We start from the raw sequence: 14457 nt of genomic DNA, 5'->3' as shown, positions 1-14457 counted from the left end.
ACCCTGCCCCTGGTGGCACTGGTTTACATGACACTATATGGTGACTGGAAAATCATCTCTAACGGTGAGAAGTTTCTGATTTTTGTCAGTGACGATTAACTTAAGTTAGGAGACATTGAGTGTTTTTTATATTACACCAGTTTGGCCCTTGCAAAAAGAAAACTCTAATGCAGAAAAATGTTCTCTGTGTCTGATTTTGCTGTAGTCTAACCACCAAAGATAAATATAGATTTAAGAGGTTTTAATTCTGTTACTCCCTAAGATCTTGCAGAACTGTCAAGGAGTGAGATAATCAATTGATATGCTGCCATCAATAATGATAAACATCTGCCAGGAGTGGATTGTCGATCTTCTCTCGGAGCAAATTTAGGAGGGGAAAATGTAAACTGTTGTAAATCCTCAGTATTCACTCCACAGGCCAGTCAGAGCAAATCCAACTTATCAAAGCGAAGATGAATTTAGATTGACAGCTCACAAATGTTCATGAATCGCATTTCATTGTCATTGCAAGACTTTTTTTCTTTCTTTTTTTCTTTATTTCATTCAATGTCATCTGTGCAGAATGTGCCTGCAGGAGTATTGTGGATGTGTGGCAAGAACATTAATAAACTTTAAACTCCCACCAATTATAAGTGAGGCTTCAGACAATAAACTGTGATTTCAAGATGTATCAGAGTTTATATTTTTGCTTATTATCCCTGAAAACCCACAAATTCATCACAACATGGGAACAAATTGTATCTTGTGCGCATGCAATAGCATTTTAAAGCGCTCGATGTATTAAAATGTGACCTTGATATGCTATATAAATACTTTTTCTCTCTAGGGCCACTCCAGGGGCTCATTATTGACCTAAGTATTGCATTAACAAAGAGAAAAAAACTGTTTTATTGCTTGATGGGCAAGAATCAGCTTCACAGAGACACAAAGATGTCAGTTCTCCATGATGCGATGGTGTCAGTTTTGTTATTTTCTTCAACACTGATTAAGTTATTTACATGTTTTGTCTGCTGTTTCTACTTAGTCCACACATTTATAATAAGTTCATCCATCGTTAAAATGTTGAAACATCAACATCATCAACATCATCAACATGAAACAGAGAACTCTCAAGTATTTAATGGAATCTAGACACTGCACCTCAAAAAACACTTAATCATCACCCAGACCATCGTACAAACCAACCACCAACCAGACAAAACTCTCAGTTTTAATAACCTCTTTTTTAATACAAGCTGCTAAGTAGGTCTCAGTTCATCGAAGGTTGCAGTCACTTTTCTGTGGCTGCGACAAACTCCACTTGAAATACCTAAACTCAGGACCAACATGGTGCTGCTGACACTGTTCCACCACGAAACTAGTGATCATGTTCCTATTTTCACTCTCAGCATACATCACCAAACAAAAGACAGTCCAAAATAAAACACTTTAAAAAACAAACAAACAAAAAAAAACAGTATCATCATAATTATTTTAGATGAGGAGACAGTTGTGACTGAAATGTACATGCTCAGATTTTTTATTTCAGACTTAAGATTCGCTTCAGACAATCCTGAATTCGCTCTTGTTTCTTTCTCCAGCTGTCCCCTTTCAGGTACTCACCCATCCAGTGACACTACCACATGTGTTCCCTGTCACATTACTGAACATCTACTGAGTCCATCAACTTGTTCTGAACCTGGAGTGACTGAGTGTTCTGCCCAGTGTGCTCGGGGCCCAGCCTTTATCACGGCTTAACCTGTACATAGTGTGAGGAGATGTGTTATATGTCTGTGTGCTGTATGGATAAGTGGGCTTTCTGTATAAACGCTGTACTCACACATTCAATTCTGTAAATGTCAACAATAAAACAGAAGCTCTGGCATGACGAATGTCTTTCAGTGGTATCAGCAAAATAATGCAGTGATACACATAAAACACATAAAAATGTGTAAATATTGTAAGAAGTTATGGAAGCCCATTTCCACCAAAAATGTTGGACAACTTGGTACCCCATGGTCCCAAGTCATAACCTTGAGATACAAAGTTAAATGTTTACTTTTTATGTCATAATTTAGACTTTTTATTTTATAATTTTCCTCTAATCATTTTGACTCTTATCTCATAATTTTGACTTTTATCCAATAATTGTGACTTCTACCTTACTCTTACCTCATATTTGTTTACCTTTCTGTCTGATTATGGCTTTGTATCTCATAACTTTGACTCATAACCTAGGTTTTTTTCATCAATTTTTTTTTCTTTAACTGGCGGAAATGGGTTTCCATACGGTGACGGTCTTTTTCTGTCACAACATGATCATAAGGCATGACCATCTGTGCTGGAATGACATCAGGATTTACTGAGAAGCTGCTGCAGCTTGGGAGATTTGAGGTATAAATATGAAGAAAATGGTGAAAGTATTACCAACACAGAGACACAGGAGCATCTTGTGTGATAAATTGATATAGAGAGGCAACACAGCAAACAATTCAAACTTCCCAAGAAAGTAAAATAAGTAAACCACAGTAAATGGGGAATTGAAATAGGAGATAAATAAAGTTTTTGCGTTGTTTTTGAATCAGATTAGCTCAATTGAATCTATGTGGTGCATCTGAATATGCAAAGGCTTTGTGTTTGTTTTTTGGAAAAACCTACACTTCTGAATTTAATATTTGGCATGTAAAAACAGAAAATAGTTTATTATTTATAAATTTCTCCAATCACTCATTTATAATTAAACTCCCTGTCTGAAGAAGATGACAGAAAACTTATATTGGGGATTTTTCAAAAAGCGAAAAGAGTCTCTGTGTTTAACGACGTTAAATGTACGTGACAACTTCCGTAGTCTCATTTACCCACTTGTTAACAACCGCCGTTTATCAAGACACGTACGCACTTAATTAAATTGTGGGATATTAAATCATGTAGTTTATGTCGTAGAAGCAAAGGTGTAAATATTTTAAGCCCGTGGTAACCACAGACCTTATTTCACTCAGGAAAAGGAAGACTAGCTGGCGAACCATTTCTACGATAGACTAAATGATTGAATAAACTCACGTTTTGTTTTGTCCTGAGTTTTGTTTATTCGCCACTCCGAGGAAAGCGGAAGCAATCCAGTTGCCTTGGCAACGGAGACGTCATCAATAATACCACTTGGAACGCTTCCCCGACCTTTCATCCTTTGATCTAATATGATCAAAGACTTCTCTGTGACGTCACACAGTACCATACATATATAACCAGCAGCTAGCAGACACAACGGATCCGGTTCAGAAAAGTACACAATTTTTCTTATTCGTTGGTTAAACTTAGAGAAACTTTACTGAAACTCATGGATTTGTATGAGCCATATGCAAGAAAGCCCCAAGGTAATTCATCACAGGCTGTGAATGATCATGCAAGTAGGATAAAGGATTTGATCAAACTAACACAGACGTGTGCCAAAGACAGAAGACGCCATGACCCTTTCCCTTCACTTCAGCCTCCATCTCCTCCTGGAAAACCTGCCCCACCCAGGAACAGAGGAACTCCTGTCATTCCACCTCTTCCCGGAAAACCTGCCCCACCCAGGAACAGAGGAACTCCTGTCATTCCACCTCTTCCCGGAAAACCTGCCCCACCCAGGAACAGAGGGACTCCTGTCATTCCACCTCTTCCCGGAAAACCTGCCCCAATCAGGAACAGAGGAACTCCTGTCTTTCCACCTCTTCCCGGAAAACCTGCCCCAATCAGGAACAGAGGAACTCCTGTCTTTCCACCTCTTCCCGGAAAACCTGCCCCACCCAGGAACAGAGGAATTTCTGTCATTCCACCTCCTCCCCCAGAACCTGCCCCACTAAGGATCAGAGGAGTGCATGTCACTCCAGCTCCTCCCCCAAAACCTGCTCAACCCAGGAACAGAGGAATTCCTGTCATTCTACCTCTTCCCGGAAAACCTGCCCCACCCAGGAACAGAGGAACTTGTGTCACTCCAGCTCCTCCCCCAGAGCCTTCCCCACCCAGGCAGAGAGGAACTTGTGTCGCACCACCTCCTCCCCCAGAACCTGCCCCACCATGGATCAGAGTAAGGTGTGTCACTCCACCTCCTCCCCCAAAACCTGCTCCACCCAGGAACAGAGGAACTCGTGTCATTCCACCTCTTCCCCCAAAACCTGCCCCACCCAGGTACAGAGGAACTCCTGTCACTCCAGCTCCTCCCCCAGAGCCTTCCCCACCCAGGATCAGAGAAACTCCTCTCACTCCAGCTCCCCCCCCAAAATGCAGCCCACTCATAATCAGAGGAATTCTTATCGCACCACCTCCTCCCCTAGGACCTGTCCCACCAAGGAACAGAGGATAGGCATGTCACTTTTGCTCTTTCCCCTAAGCCTTCCCCACCCAGGATCAGATGAACTCCTCTTATTCCAGCTCAGGAAAAAAACCAATACATATGAACCAAAAGACAAAATAATGCACGCTGTTCTTGTTTCACTGCAGGTTGTGGATCATCTCCTCCAATGAGATGTGTGGTCTTGTTGACCAGTGACATGAGAGAGTTGGGTTTGTGCGACCAGTCGTTGAGCAGGTTGTTGGGGTCTTTAGGCCTCTGAAAGTTGATGATGCCGGCCAGCCGGTCGACCTTGGCGTAGATAGTCTTGTTTACAACTAGGTCAACTGTCATTACACCTCCTTCCCGAGCACTTGCACTGGTCAGCATTAGCTGAACAGGTGTCACTCATGCTCCTCCCCCAGAGCCTTCCCCACAACAGGATCAGAGCAACCTTTGTCCCTCTACCTCGTCCCCCAGAACCTACCCCACCCAGGATCTGAGGAACTCGTGTCACTCCAGCTCCTCCCACAGAACCTGCCCCACGCAGGAACAGAGGAACTTGTGTGACCCACCCTACCCTGCCTGTGATTGGTTGTCTTCCTTGGTTGGACTCTCTACACTTAACTCAAACTATTTACCCACAATAGCTCTGAGTGAAACATAGCAAACATAACCAATGAAGCCAACCAATCACAGGCAGAATAGGGCAGGAGAAATCGAAAAGCAAATAGGGCGGCGTGATGATGCAGTGGTTGGCACTGTTAAGTGTATGTGTGGGTTTCCTCCGGGTGCTCCGGTTTCCTCCCACACTCCTTAACATGCAGCTCAGGTTAATTGGCAACTCTTGATTAACCGATTCTCAACACCAGCATAAGTTAGCATGTATAGTCAAAAAAAAACGTACAGAGCTATGGAGCCCCCTAAGGGTCATGGTGAGAATTCTTTGAGGACTACTTTTATGTTCCCTCGCAATTCTTTATCCTTCCATTCCTTCTGAGTTGTGTTATTGTGGCTCAAACACACCAACCTCTCTGGCCTCTCCCCTGGTTTTCTGCTGCTCTTGTTGGGGACGTCGTCACCCAAAAAGATTGACTACCTCTGGAGAGGATCCTGAGGACCGCGAAGAAGTACATGATGAGAAATGGAAAGGCAAATAGGGCGGCATGATGATGCAGTGGTTAGCAGTGTTAAGTGTATGTGTGGGTTTCCTCCGGGTGCTCCGGTTTCCTCCCACACTCCTTAACATGCAGCTCAGGTTAATTGGCAACTCTTGATTAACCGATGCTCAACACCAGCATGAGTTAGCATGTATAGTCAAAAAAAAAAAACGTACAGAGCTATGGAGCCCCCTAAGGGTCATGGTGAGAATTCTTTGAGGACTACTTTTGTGTTCCCTCGCAATTCTTTTATCCTTCCGTTCCTTCTGAGTTGTGTTATTGTGGCTCAAACACACCAACCTCTCTGGCCTCTCCCCTGGTTTTCTGCTGCTCTTGTTGGGGACATTGTCACCCAAAAAGATTGACTACCTCTGGAGAGGATCCTGAGGACCACAGAGAAGTACATGATGAGAAATTGAAAGGCAAATAGGGCGGCATGATGATGCAGTGGTTAGCACTGTTGAGTGTATGGCTGTGTCTCAATTCAGGGGCTGCATCCTTTGAAGGACGCGGCCTTTGCGGCCTACGAAGGCAAGTCTTTCGGAGGTACCTTCAAAAGCCGCGTCCACCGTTGTTAAATGGGACGGTCTAGCCTTCGGAGCATTTCCTGGGTGCGTCACCAGATGTTCCCGCCCCTTACCCTTACATCACGATTTCTGCCGCCCAGGCCTGCGAAAGTGATGGTCTACACCACTTGATGTTGCCATTTACCTTCTTTCTTTCTTCTGTTTCGGGTGCACAAAGGATCTCGTGATATGGAAGGCCGCGAAGGATAGTAGTGGTGTGTCCTCAAAAAGAGGGAAAAGAAGGCCACATTTGTGGTCTGCATTTGAAGGAGCCTTCGAATTGGGACAGCCTTCGCGTGCCGTTGTGGCGTAATTGGCCTTCAAATGCGCCCTTCGAAGGATGCAGCCCGTGAATTGAGACACAGCCTCAGCATGGGTTTCCTCCGGGTGCTCCGGTTTCCTCCCACACTCCTAAGACATGCAGCTCAGGTTAATTGGCAACTCTTGATTAACCAATGCTCAACAACAGCATGAGTTAGCGTGTATAGTCAAAAAAAAACGTACAGAGCTATGGAACCCCCTAAGGGTCATGGTGAGAATTCTTTGAGGACTACTTTTGTGTTCCCTCGCAATTCTTTTATCCTTCCATTCCTTCTGAGTTGTGTTATTGTGGCTCAAACACACCAACCTCTCTGGCCTCTCCCCTGGTCTTCTGCTGCTCTTGTTGGGGACATCGTCACCCAAAAAGATTGACTACCTCTGGAGAGGATCCTGAGGACCGCAAAGAAGTACATGATGAGAAATGGAAAGGCAAATAGGGCGGTGTGATGATGCAGTGGTTAGCACTGTTAAGTGTAAGTGTGGAGAGCTATGGAAGCACTCCACAGTGTTCCCCATCCCCAAGAAGAGCTCTGTCAATGCTCTGAACGACCTGAGGCCTGTGGCTTTCACCTCACTGGTGATGAAGGCTATGGAGAGGGTCATCAAGAACCACATCATCAAGGTCACTGACCCACTGATGGACCCTCTCCAGTTCGCGTATCGTGCAGGCAAAGGGGTTGATGATGCTAAAATATACATCATGGACACAATACATAAGTATCTAGAATACCCCAACACCACAGCCAGACTCCTGTTTGCAGACTTCTCCTCTGCATTCAACACCCTACAGCCACACATCCTGGCAAAGAAACTCTTCACCCGCTTCCACCTGGACGACCAGCTGATCCTGTGGATTACAAACTTCCTGACCAACAGGTCACAGAGGGTTCTGGTCAATAACACCTTCTCTGACCTCGCCTTCACCTCTATTGGCTCCCCTCAGGGCTGCGTCCTCTCTCCTCTGCTCTTCATCCTCTACACCGATGACTGCAGGTCCACCCATCCAGACTGTCATCTGGTCAAGTATGCGGATGACACAGTTCTCTTGTCCCTGCTCTCAGGCACCTCACATCACCACAGCTCAGCGCTTCATGAGTTTGTGGAGTGGTGTGATAACTCCTGCCTGGAGTTAAATGTGGAGAAGACTAAAGAGATGGTGGTGACCTTTTCCAGCAAGCAGAGGGAGCTGGCTGCAGCAGCTGTCAGCACAGTACATGGGAAGACTGTAGAGATGGTGGACAAATACAAATACCTGGGCACAATCTTCGACTGCATGTTGAAATTTGTCTCCAACACTGAGGAGATTCTCAGGAGATGCCAGCAGCGGCAGTATCTCCTGAGGAAATTCAACACTTTTGGGGTCAACACAAACATCCTCCGGACATTTTAATACTCGCTTATATTCCTTATTCTATTTATAGCCTTTATATTTTATACCTTTTTACATTTTATATATATTTTCTTTATTTTTATTTTTTCTCATTTTAACTAGCTTACTGTTCTGTGTTGTGCTGTATATCTGTTAAATCTTGTTTTGAATTTGAATTTGGGTTTCCTCCGGGTGCTCCGGTTTCCTCCCACTATCCAAAGACATGCAACTCAGGTTAATTGCCGACTCCTAATTAGCCAATGCTCAACACCTGCATAAGCTAGCATGGATAATTTAAAAAATGTACGGAGCTCCGTACCCCAAATAAACCTAAAAAAATAATAATAAATTAAACATCGGTATGGGTCCATTATTACAGTAGAAGGTAGTAAGCGTGAATGGAAAGCTGTGTATCTGAATCCATGTGTGTGTGAACAGATTTGTAAATGTGTAAAATAATCTGCAAACGTGTATTCAGATGTACAAGTTTAGATATCTGTTATGTGTTGCCATATGTAGACAACCAATTTATCAATTATTCTTGAGATTATTTTTCCATTACTTAATTAACAATTCATTTACCTACACATAGGGACCCGCAATAATCATGTTCATCCTAAATATAAGGAATGATAAACATATTTCATTTTGAACCAAAATACTCACTATTGCTTATTAAAATAACAAAATAAAGAAAAAATAAGAAAAACGTATTTATTAATGGTATGAGTAACTTTTTTATACACAATGTCAAAACATGTTGAAAATGCACCACAGGTGCCCTGCCACATGTCCTCAAAAATTACTTTATCTAAACTAGGAGAAGGAACAAAGAAAACTGACAAATGCATTTTTCCCCTGTTAAAAGTTTTTTTCTCAATATGGCAAGTTTCCTCACTCGAATCGAGGGTCTAAGGACAGAGGATGTCACTCGCTGTACAGATTATAAAGCCCACTGAGACAATGTGATGTGATTTGATGATCAGACCAAAATAATAACGGAATGACCATGGCCGTGGCCGTTAAAATACACAGAAAAAGTAAAACTTTGGATGTGACATGGTGTAATGTTACATAATGTATGTGTGTGTTTAAATGAATTAAGTGACAAACGTATCATTTAAGATACAAAATTATGATACAAAATTAATTAATTTAATGGTTTAAATCAAATTGAGACAGGGGCCAAAGAGTGTAATTACAAGATCAAGTGGTGCACACTGGCCCACAAAGACGTTTTCCTCATAAGTTAACATTGTTAAGCGGCTGTAAAACAGTGGATATTATCTTGTCACAACCCTAGTCAAAAATGACTCTTCACTATCAGGGTGACACTGGAAGTTAGCCACTAAGCACTAAAATTAAGGGCAGTATTATATTTTCAAGTTCACACCTAAATCATGGTACATGTAGCAAGAACCAGTCAATAAATGGATCTGATGAAGCCCATCTGAGCAATGAAGCAAATTTGAGAAGTAAAATGGTTTATAACTGTTTGGACACCAGATGGAGACATTCTTTACCTTTTGACTGAACACTTGCACAGTTACATTTGATGACCAATACCTGTCAAGACAAGAACAATACTTGCCCCATAAATCTTCAATAGAGAAAAGATGATCTTGGCAAAGAAAGACAAAGAAAATGCGTCTGGCTACATATCGAGTTGACTATCATGTAAGACAAATCAAAGAGGAAACTTCCCATTTGAGACGCTGGAACAAGCCCATTCTTGTCTTCATATGCAACTTTGAAAAAGGATTTTAAACAGTTTATCACTCTGCAAAATTGTTGCCCTTAAGTTTTCTGTTGATTAATAATCAATTAATCTAATGTGGCATCTAAAGCAGTTAAAGGTGCAACTGTATCTACAAGCCTGTGATATAAAGTCTCCACTACAGGTGAATAGACCAACACAGCATTTTATGCACATAACTCCTATCAAGCTCCATGATATGTGTGAATATTCCAGATGTTTGTACAAAATATTTGGATGAGGAAGCCACTCTATAAGGGAATGTCCAAAGATCCCAAACTTTTGGAAGGATGTTATAAAATGTTTGTTTAATACCAAAGTCCCTTTAAAAACAATCTTAGAATATTAGGTAACTGTAAAATGTTTAAAAAACAAGTTTTGAACATGCAGCAGTAACATTTCCTTTTGTAATGGCTTTAATTTATTCAACACAGCTGTTCATTACATAAAATATAGTCAGTATTCATGATCACGTCATGTCTTAATAAAGCCTAATTTTTTATGATTAGACCTATCAATTTCAATCTCTATTTCCTGCCCATTGTCACTAAAAGTACATTTTTATTTCTTTTGTCAATCTACCAATCACAGCTTTTTAAAAAATGTGTCAAGCCTAGCAATTGGGTCAACCTCAACTCCTTTTATAGATAAATGTTTTGTTCTTTCCTTCCTCAAATTTTCCTAGATCACTCTTAAGCTCAGACTTCTTGTTAGAAGTGTTTAGACTAAGTTAGTAGCTTCCTGGGAGAATTCTCTTTATATTTGTGAACCCGGGCCTTGGAGTATGGACGTTCCTTCATTGAGGATGTCGATAAGGGAGCTTTAGCAAGTTTAGCGGTTTAGCAAGCAGACTTTATTCAGCTCAGGGAGCGATACATGAATATCACGAAAGATGGAAATGTAGGCTTTACTTGAAACGAAATTGTAAACAATGTAGGGAAATACCTTGTTTTATTTGTATCCTTACCAATAGCGGTGCAAGTTAAATGTGTGTGTACCTCTGTAATGTATGATTGTTGTATTGTTACAGTAAGTTTCTTTGATGGGATGTTATAAAATAAGAACATTCCAATAAATATAATGTGGAAAAAAAGAATGACAAAGCATTTAGGGAATAGTACAATAATATAAATACAGCATATAGCATATAAAGTCAGCTCTGGTCTGGAAAAGCATCGTTTACTACAACATCCATGAACCACTGGACTAACAGAGGACCGCACATGCGCACTAACAGCTCGAGTAAACCGATGACATCACGAGCAGCCCGGGCCAACCAGTCTGTTGAATCATCTCCGTGCCGTCTGGACTGAGAGCGGTTTTTTTTTTCTGTTGCTTTACTTTTCTGCCTACCTGATGGACTTGCGGACACAGTTAACGAGAGAAATGTGCATCGTGACGAGGTGAGAACAATGTCGTTGGAACAAAACTCTTTACATAACAGGCTGGAAACAATACACGCGTAGAAGAAGAGCCACACCGGGCCGTTGGGCTGCGTTGTTGGTGGTGACCTCCGTACCGGTGTGGCCAGTCAGTACAACAGCCATCACCAACGCTAGCCGCGGCGAGTTTTAGCGTCTTTTGTTGAATTTCCCGAGCCTCCGCGGAGAGATTCAGCGGCCCGAGCTCGGTCTAGACAGGACAGGTCGGGTGACATTTGCATCTCGTTTGCAAACTGTATTTGTTTTGTCAGCTCCGTGTGTCTGTGGCGTCGGTTGACCTGTCCACGCAGAAGCAACCGCCTCCACCTAGCTAAAACCCCGATGAAGCAAACGGCTGTCCATACTGGGAACCTCCAGGGTCCCAGAGAGGGTCTTTGGGCTCTCCTTGGAAAGTGGGGAAAAGTTATAAAAAGTCATTACATTCACTGGCAAAGATGTCATGTTTATTTAAAAAAAAATCTTTCTGGGTTCTTGACACAACACAGGTAAGCAGAGCAGTGTTATTGTATATTAATGCATGTGGGGTTCATGTTGGCATGGCAGGCAGAGAAAAAGCATTGAAGGTAACTTTGGTTAATAATAATTGTACAGCCCGACTGATATATTGGCCGATATTATCGACCGATGTTGGCTTATCACAAATATATCAGTATCGGCATATTCATATTAAAACTCTTGTTTTAGAGAATATAATGCAGAAAAAGATGCTTGGGGGGTATTTTCTGATCATTAAATTCACAGTAAGTAATTTTTTTTAAGTGCACTGTTCTTATTTAAGTCAATAAAGTTCATTGTTAAACTGTAGAATATCCTGCCTCCATTAAATATCTTTTTCAGTGTTTGATAGTCATGTTTGAGGGATCATTGCATTTATCGGCCGATGTATCTATCAAAATTCTTTCACTTCCAAAGATAAGTATTGGTATCGGCCCCAAAAACAAGTATTGGTTGGACTCTATTTAACTGTTTGACACATGTAGTGTAGCCTGACCTAAGGCTGGGTTATATGCCTGACCAATATTCGCTTTTTGGAGCCAATGCTGATACACATATTGGGGTTTATCAGCCGATATTTACACATTATGAGCAATGATTACTCAGATGTGGTTACCAAACACTTGTGACAAAGATATATAATGGACGCAGGATACTTTACAGTTTAAAAATGAACTTTATTGTCCAAAATGACTGCATAATGTTCTGAGAAAGAAAGTAATATTAGTCTAAAAAAGTTGCACATATCAGACAACATGTACGCAGATACCGGCGTTTCCCACGCATAGACTTTACTTGGGCAGGCTGCCCAGGTATATTTGGTGACTCATTTTTGCATTATTCTACTTTTCTTTTTTATCTTTTGAGAGAACGACAACATCCTTGATCGATTAACTTTACCCCTACCCCTCCGGTCAACTGACGTTCAGACACGCTCTGCACAGAAACACAAAGAGAGAGGGATGTTTTCTAGTATTACAATATCAGCCAATAAAATCGGCCAACTGATAAATCGGTCAGGGTCTATTATAAAAGGCTCTCTCTTATGAAATTGTAATATTTTTAGGCTATATCGCTTTACACAATATATATCCATACAGCCATTTACAGATGTAAAATAACCTTGTCAGTGGTCTTCAGTCGATAAACTACGTTATGGAATCACTCCTAAATTACTTGAGCATGTGCATATACTGATATAACTGCACTAAGCTAATATTATTGTCAGATTTATCTGCATGGCGTATTTATCAGTGAGTCTGTAATCTGTCGACACACACGTCCACAGATGCTTGATAACTTTAATCTTGCCTTTAAAGTTTTAAGATTTGAGCTGTGAAACATATAATGGATAGCAACAACTTATAACCTTAAACAAAATACTTTAACTTTCTTTATCTTGATATTTGGGGTTGATCATCTTTTCCCATCCTTGATTGATTAATTGAGTTCATGCACAGTTGCGTAGCCCTCATAAAGGGGCCATGGCCACATTACCCTTGATAAAAGGACCGGCCTCTCAGGCCGGGCAGACATATGATACTTCACCTGTTCTGAGTTAATATTCACTTGCATCGCTTTGCTGAGAAGTGGAGGGACTCACTTGAGAAAGCCATGAAGTCACAGGTCAGTCAGAGAGCACAACACAGAGATTATCACAGCATAACCATGCCGGCGGTAGGCTTATTCCCAGTTAGGCGCTTATCAGAAAAGGCTCGCATTCCCGAGAATTAAAATGCTCTAAATCATTGAGGGGCCTGTGTGTGCTTGTAATGGGCCACTGCCTTGTGAGAGGGCTTACTGCTGTGGTGTGATCTGCAGACATGTTTTCACAGTAAACACGGGAGAAGTCTTACATGATGTACCACGCTGTTATTTTGTCCACAGTGTTAATGCTCAGACAGGGAGTTGGCTGGTTGCAGATCAGCCTGGACAGGCCCTGACATTTGCATTGCGTGCCTTGGTTGTCTGAATAAGTGCACATTGCAGATGGTTAAGTCTGTGTTGTAATTGCATGATTTCCCAAGTTGTTGTTGCTCTCAGCTTTTCTATTAGAGCCTAACCGATATATAACCATAGGCCAGTATTAATGGCTGATAATGACTTATCCCAGATATGGTAGTGGAATAAGTATTGCCAGATTTGCAATTGGTGGCAAGTATAGCCAGATTAAACTATAACCTCATTTTATGCTGTTCATAAGACTGTGTTGTCCTGACAGACTGTCACATGTGCATGCGGTATTCAAGTCGCATAACAAATCACAAATTTGGGTTTTGGACTTTTTTTTGACAAATTATAGACTTAACGATTAATCACTTAATCAACTTTGATGTAATTGTTGGCTGCAGCCCTCACCTGAAGTTCTTCTAATGTCCTCTCACCTGACAGATCAGCAAACACAGGCATCACATGTACCTTGACAAGCTTGTTGCTCTGTGTTAGTTCAGCACATTAGTAGCTGTTAGCGGCCATGCCAGTCAGCTTTATTTCATTGCTTCCTTAACACATGTACAGCCTTCGGCTACAACAGCTACTGTCTTGTTTTTCTGGCACTGGTCGTTTGTTGACTTTTCTCTTCATGCTGTTGTCCCAGACACGAACACTGTCTGTGTTGCTGATGGAAACAGAATTCAACAAAAACTGCTCTTGGAGAAACTGACTACAGCATTGTGTCTCGGTTTCAGTTGGCGCTGGTGAAGAACCGGAGCACAGCCGTCAATTGTATCTGTTGGGATTAGGGTTTCAGTGGTACACAATTATCATTATTATCAACTATATTGACCGCCTCGTTTTTTTTTTTTATAATTACACAAAATATTATGTCCTGACAGACACGAAAGTTGATATAAACTTGAAATATATGCATATTTTAAATAACATTTACATGGTTAGAAATCAATAGCGTAGATAAGCAAATATATGCGGTATGAAAACCATCAGTTTTTTCCTGTTAAATTAGATTTATGACATTTCAACGCTTTCAAGTTATTGGAAAGGTTTGGATCACACAAGTTGGAAACAATCTAAGCAGCCACTGTTGGAAACCAATAATAATGA

General features: G+C 41.4%; 1 protein-coding gene and 1 long non-coding RNA gene across 5 annotated transcripts in view; one reads left to right on the top strand and one right to left on the bottom strand.

Annotated features, from left to right (window-relative positions):
- Positions 1-1503: 1503 nt before the first annotated feature.
- On the bottom strand, positions 1504-3085 carry LOC311271184. Its single transcript, XR_014624368.1, has 2 exons — positions 3040-3085; positions 1504-1738 (listed from the first exon to the last, which is right to left on the bottom strand). It is a non-coding gene; the product is annotated as an uncharacterized lncRNA (long non-coding RNA).
- Positions 3086-10587: 7502 nt separating this feature from the next.
- daam1b (dishevelled associated activator of morphogenesis 1b) overlaps positions 10588-14457 on the top strand; it is a 50561-nt gene continuing 46691 nt past the window's right edge. The window contains exon 1 of one of the 4 annotated variants that reach the window (XM_084378389.1): positions 10588-10863. The gene's annotated coding sequence lies outside the window, so the exon portion shown is untranslated. The remainder of the gene's footprint in view (positions 10864-14457) is intronic. The other 3 variants (XM_084378387.1, XM_084378388.1, XM_084378385.1) reach the window with 3 other exon arrangements.

The sequence above is a fragment of the Pagrus pagrus genome, assembly GCF_965226575.1.
Source record: "Pagrus pagrus genome assembly, chromosome: 16".
Taxonomy (NCBI): domain Eukaryota; kingdom Metazoa; phylum Chordata; class Actinopteri; order Spariformes; family Sparidae; genus Pagrus; species Pagrus pagrus.
Note: the sequence above shows the minus strand (reverse complement) of the source record. Positions and strands in the feature narration are given on the sequence as shown.